Here is a 7,498-nt window from a genome sequence, read left to right as displayed (position 1 = left end):
AAAAAATGAGGAATTTCAAATAGTTAATTTGATACTAATATTGATATATTTTGGTCAAATTTTTATGATATCTTCAAATATATATTTTATTCAAAAATAAAAACATCATCGCTTTCTCAAAATCACATAAAGCCATATTATTACATCGACTGAAATAAAAAATAAAATAAAATATTAAAATCACGATGTATCTCGCTGCATTGCGCGAGTACCCTTCTAGTTATATTATAAAACATTTGACAAAAACTCTTAAAACTCATCTATCTATACTATCTTATAAAGCATTTGGCTAAAACTCTTAAAAACTATGTTTTATACATGAAGTATTGTTTATTGATGCATATTACTTAAAATTCATGACTACAATAAATTATGCATAAGTACAACTTATTAAAGTTTTATGTTYGAATTYGTATAACTAACCGCAGATAAACATAATCAAATACAAGATAAATATTTCATTTTAAATATAAAAATCTGAAATATAATTAGGATAATCATTATGCTCTAACAGAATACTTAATTATTATCCTTATAAAAAATTATATTATTAAATAAAAAATAAATTACTTTGTTATTAAACATAAATTAAAATAATAAAAATTTGAATTAAAGAAATTACACCAAAAAACAAGAACTTTTAAATTAAATAGTTATTTTAATACTAATATCGATATGTTTTTTTAAATTTATATTGTATTCAAAAATAAAAACAATATCGTTTTCTTAAAAAAAACCGTATTATAACATCGACATGAGACAAAATAAAACGAAACATTAAGATCAAGATGTATCTCGCTGCATTGCGCGAGTACCATTCTAGTTTCTTTATAAAACATTTGACAAAAACTCTTAAAAACCATTTTTATGCATGAAGTACTGTTTATTGATGCATATTACTTATTAAAACTTCATTTTTAAATTCGTGTAACTAACTGCAGATAAGAATAATCAAATACAGGATAAACATCTAATTTTAAATATAGAAAATCTAAAATATAATTAAGATTATAATTGGGTTTCTAACAGAATGTTTAATTATTATCTTTAATAAAAATTATATTATTAAGATAAAAATAAATTACTTTGTTATTAGACCTAAATTAAAATATATAAAAAATTGAATTAAAAAAATTACACAAGAAAAACGAGAACTATTAAATAATTAATTTAATACTAATACCGATTTTATTTTTTTTAAATTTTTTGTGCTATCTTCAAATTTATATTTTATTCAAAATAAAAACATTATCGCTTTCTTAAAACCACATAAAATTGTATTATATCGATAGAGACATAATAAAAACTAAATATTAAAATGAAGATTTATCTCGCTGCATTGCGTGAGTACCCTTCTAGTAACTAGTAACTAGTAACTAGAAGAAGAAAAAGAAAATAAGGAAGGATTAAAAGAAAATTAATGGATATATAAATACAAGAAATTTAATTAAAAAACGGACCGTTCTTTATCTGATTTGGATGTTGTTTAGGTCTAATTCAATCCAATGTTTGTCTCGTTCAGTCTTCAATTATCTGCTCTAAAATATACCAGATTTTATTCTATCTGACTTAAAAGACCTTAAAAAAAATAGAGTGTCGGGAAAAGACGTACGTTTTTCTCATAAACATGTTATCATTTTTCACGAATATAGAATTTGTTGTCATCATTTAAAAATATTACTTTTATGTAAGCAGATTTGTTCAGTTTGGTAAAAACATAATAAATTAGGTTAGCTAAAGCAGTTTGGTTGGTTTTATTAAATTGGGCATCCCATAATTGGTCTGCTAGTTCTAGAAAATTTGAGATCGGCCTTACTGAACTAGTCTATAGTCGTATAAATTAAAGCAGATATTTGAATTGAACGAAACTCCATATGATAACATATTAAAGTTCATATAAATATAAATTACTGATATTTAATTTAAACCAGTTTAGATATATAGTGATGATGGAACATTCTTATAAATATACACAGAACAATTGACAGTTGTCGGATTTTGCATGTGCATAGTCTATCGAAGAAATCAAAGTACCTTGTATTCTTATTGGGGATTTATAAAGAAGATTGAAAAACGTAAATATCGATGAATTTTGTTCAATTTATAAAAAAAAACATGAAAAATCGATAAGAAATGATAAATAAGTAAAATTAAAATGGTCATTTGATGAAGTCTGGTAATATTACTGTTAGGGACTCAAACACCAGTGTTTCACTGGTTTGGGTTTTACAGTTTAATCGATTTAGTTTATTCTGTTAAAAAAAATTACATACAGAACAAACGTGAACATTTTTTTATATGTTTTTGAAACAAAAAATACAACTAAATTTTTTTCCACATTGTGAACTGAATACATATGAAACAAAGACATTGTGAAACAAAAATCATGTGAAACGATACCCTTATGATAATAGTTCTTACAATTATCATATATAGGCGAAAGATGGTGTGAGAAGGAAAGTTAAGATGAGAAGTGTTAGAAGAGATTTTTACACTTGATCACCTTTAATTTCAAACTCACCCATGAACCGTGTTTCATATGGAGATTGATTTGGTGCATCTAATTCAAATGTGCATCTAAGGGTGAAGATCCTCTCTTACACTTATCATCTTAAAGCTCCTTTTCCCCGGGACCCAGCCTATAGGGTTGGGTTGGGTTCCAACGAGAATAAGAGTTATCTGAGAAGATGAGAACAAAAAATTATATACATCCAACAACTACCTGTATTTACCTATTTTTATCATCATAACCAAAACTGTATTAAATTTATATACGTGAAAGTGATTAAATGTATGTAAAAATCTAAAATTAACTTAAAAATTAAGATAAATTTAAAGAAAAAAAGTAGATGAATATAGTTGAATGTACTGAAAGCAATTGAATAAAAATTAAGTTGGATTAAAAAATTTAACCGATCCAAAAGTAGAGACAATGTTGTTTTCGCAAGACATGTGAGACATGAGTTTTACACTTGAAACTTCACAACAAAATGTTATCAAGGTAAAGAAAAACCAAATCTTCACTTGAAAAACATTGTGAAGATTACTTTCACAATGTTTTGCTATAAAGTTTGAAGTGTAAAAATTGTGTTTCACGTGTCTTATGAAAACAATCTTGTCTCACATGATTCCAAGTCTCCCTATATATATATATATATATATATATATATATATATATGGTTGGATTCACGTGAGACCAAGGGTTTTTCTTAAGACCTGTAAGAACAATTTATGTTCATTGATCAACTTTATANAGACCTGTAAGAACAATTTATGTTCATTGATCAACTTTATAAGCTAATGATCTAATAGTCTAAAGTTGTATGGCGGCAATTTTGTGATTATAGAGAAGTCTCGTGGCAATTTTTGTGATTATGAATGTTCAGATTGTAGATTTAATCCAAGAGTTGAGAATTGATCTTACGGGTCTCACAAAAAATCTTTGGTCTCATGTGATCCCAAGTTTATATATATATATATATATATATATATATATATGAGCAATCAAATGAAAACCACTCTCATTTATGAAAACCTTGCAGACCACCCTCATACGTCGATTTCATTGTTTAATCTTATGAAAAATTTTCATGAAATTGTTTAATCTTGTGAAATTGTTTCATATAATACTTTTTTTTGATGAATTTGTTTCATATATGGTTATGAAATTGTTTCATATCATATTTAATGAAACTGTTTCATGTATTTCTCTAAAATTAAAATAATGAAAATGATAATATCCATGATTAACACCCTCCACACAAAAAAAAATGGTTAATCAACCTCTCATAATTACAAAAAAAAATGAACAAAATGAAAAATTATAATTGATTGAATGAGGTTTTCACGGTTTATACAAATTGAGTGGCTTTTATTTGAACGCTCCTCTATATATATATATATATATGAATATGATGTAACAAAATAAGAAATCATTATATTTTCTTTTTTGATTTTATGAATTGCATCCCAATAAAAGAAGCAAAAAGGAGGGGTCTACTTTTTTCTTATTCTCAATTCATGGTTTGCATGCCACAATAGAATAAAAACAACATACATTTATTCCCCTTTTCTACTCATACCTCTTTCATTTTGATTACAAGGTAACACCAAAAATAAAATTATAGGCCTCTGAAAAATATTGTGTAACGACTTGGATACACATTGTAAATTAAATCAATAATCAAATTTGAACATACGTCGAGTATCTTCAATGAACCCAGAACCAAAAATCTATAGTATCATGATGTGAACAACTGTTAAAAATACTGTTTCACTTAAATGTAATACAATAACATCAAGAATAGAAAAACAACTAAAAATATTGTATAAGGATTTGGATAGACGTTGTGAACGATTAATTAATGTTTTTTTGGAGGAATTATGGATTTTCTACTTATGGGAAGAATAAATTAATAAATGCATTACGAGATTTTTTTTATCATTAAATTACCTTTTTATATTTATTTAATAAAATACATAAATTATTTTAAATAAGTGGCTCACATTGGATCTAACGAATCTCACAAATTATAAGTTCGCATTTGATTAAACTCTTAATTATAAGCACATGATTAATTATACAATGTCTAGAGTAAAAATTTCCAAAAATGAATAAATAGGGGCATAAAAGTCATTTATTTATATAAAAGTTATTTAAGACATGTATTTAAAATTGTTCTTTTACTATTTTTGTGATTTAATTTTTTATTTAAAATTTATTTTCTATTTATGACATTTAAAACAAGCTTAATTTAGTTTTTTCATTTAAGTCAATGTTTAAAAAAAATATATAATTTTCGTCAAAATCACATGTGAATTGACTTTCTTTTTTCTTAATCACATGTGATTTAAACCCTGGAAAACAATGATTCAAATCAAACATAAAAAAAAAAAAAAAGAGGAAACAAAATCACATGTGATATGTAACAGAACACATTTCATATGTATAGAATCGCATTTGACTCAAAACATAATTCATAATTTACAAATATCACATGTGATGTTGATAACTTTCCCACATAAATTTACTATGATCAGAATCACGTATAATATTTTAATGAAAATTAACGATTTCTTTTTTGAAAAAAACGTCGATTAATTGTGGATTTCATATATAATTTTTTTAATAAAAAATGTAAGAAATTCTTAAATAAATTACTTCAAATAATAAAATATTTTTAATGAAAATTTAAATTACACTTATTTTAAATGTCATAATAAAACTAAATGAAAGATTAATTTTATTTATTGTAGATTTCACATGTGTTTATGTTTCTTCCTTTTATTTATTTATTTATTTTTATTTGGAGTTGTTGAGTATAGAAGTTTGTGTTTTGATGGTTTGACGCGCCATTTTTGGTTAAATATTGGACTGCAGATGTGCGCATTGTGTGCCTACTGTGGGCAACGACGAGTTTCTTTTGAACAAAACCGTGTTTTTTTTTATTATCTAGTCACTAGCACAGTGGTTTGAAGATTTATTAAAGATCTGGAGATAGCAAAAGATATGAAGATTTCTAGAGGATGAGATGAATATTAAACACTTTTTGTACTAAAAGATTAAAAAATGTTTTCATCCATGGGGCAAAGACCAACATTCTTCCACCTATAAATAAGAGGCTTTGGTGAAGCATTACAGGACAGCTCCAGCAATGTAGAAGTTCCAACACTTTGTATTTAGATTTTATAGCTGTAATTGTAATCTAAATTCAAGTCTTTTATTTTCAACAGGTTGCTACTGTCAGCACTATTTGTTTTAATTTTAATGCAAGTAACTTTTTAAGTATTTTTATTCTTCTACTATGCTCTTTATTTTACTTATTAGCTAAGCACCACTTGGGTGTGGCTGTCAGTTGAACTTAAGACTAGTAAGTAGCACTTAGGTGTGCTGTCGTTGCAGACTATTAAACTTGATCACTTTAGTTGGGATTTAAACTCAACGTGGATAAGCCGATCACTTTGAAGTGTTAATATTAGATCTTAGATCCAGAGATAGGCAGATTCGTAATATGACTTAAGTGATGCACAAATATTTGAGTATTTGATAATCACGTATAGATATGGGTTTCGCATGATTTGCTAAGGTTCAAACTTTAGTCTGGATTTGTATCACAAAGAGATTTGAGTATAAATCTTCATACTAATCGGACTTTATATTTTTATCAACTTAGACAAATCGACAACAGTGCTGACTTTATAGGCACTTTGTGGGCACGATCTATAAAGATTCACTTTTGAGAGATCGGAATTTTTATAGAAGTTTTTGTGACATAAAGTTTCTGACAATTTTGTTAGTACAGTTGTCTTAAGTGAAACTTACACACTTACCCATTTTTTAGTTACTTATTTAGATTTTGTTGTTAAAAGCACCAAACTCGCTCAAATATATTTTCTTTCTTCTCTAATTGAAATCAGTATTCTCAACTTAATACTCGAAACTTTGAAGTACAGTCCTTGTGGATGCGATCTTGGTATTTTTACCATTTTATTACTTGAAAGCGAACTCAATATTGGTATATGCTATCACAATTCACACATATGCCCTTTTGGGTGATATTTAAGAAAATTTTATTTAAGCATAATTCAAGTAAATAATTGACTAAGATTCATCATCTTATTTTCTTATCTATTTAGATAACATTCTCGTTTGAACTACCCCTCTATATAAGTGTGTATGTGTGTGTATATATATATATATATTAAAATATAACATATATATATAGAGAGAGAGAGAGAGAGAAAGAGAGAGTCAAGTTCATACGAGAACAATAAATAAATAAAGGAATAAGAAAAAAGTCAAATCACATGTGATTTTACATTACAATCACATACAAAATCACATGTTATTCATGCGACTTCTGTCTCGACCCGGGGTCATGGACCCTCGTCTGGTCACCCTTTTGTTGATCGTTTAATATAAAAACTACATATGATTTTGTATGCAATTTAACCCTTTTGTTGACATTTGTTTTTTAAGAGGTGTTGAAGTCTGATTTATAAGAGATGATTCTGAAGTCTGAAAGCTGGATCAGTAAAAGTGTTTGTTTTTACATCTGAAGTCTGAAATCTGAATCGGTCAAACTAGTGCAAAAATATAAAAGATAAATAGTTTTTTTACAAAAGTATAAAAGATAAATAATTTTTGTTAACAAATCTCTTTCAGCCTCCAAAATAAGAACCATTTGATAGAGGACGGATTAGGATCAAGAGATATTAAAAGATACGTTTACCACTTAAAATTTTAGAGGACATTTAGAGCTTTAAAGCTCTTATTTTAAAAATAAAACAAACGCCTTTAATATCTAAACATCTGAATAAATCAGATTTCAAAGATATTAAGAGGTAATTTTGAAAAAACAAACAAATACTATAATATGATTTATAAAAAATCTATAATCATCGCGAATTTTAAAAAAAGCTATGCTCTAAATAGAAGGGGTGTTTCTCTCTTGGCATATAAAAGGGTTTTTATATCCATTATTTTATTGATGAATGA

The sequence above is a fragment of the Cynara cardunculus genome (genome assembly GCF_001531365.2).
Source record: "Cynara cardunculus var. scolymus isolate 2C chromosome LG 17, CcrdV1, whole genome shotgun sequence".
Lineage (NCBI taxonomy): Eukaryota > Viridiplantae > Streptophyta > Magnoliopsida > Asterales > Asteraceae > Cynara > Cynara cardunculus.
The sequence above is the reverse complement of the archived record's forward strand: the minus strand, read 5'-3'. Positions refer to the sequence as shown.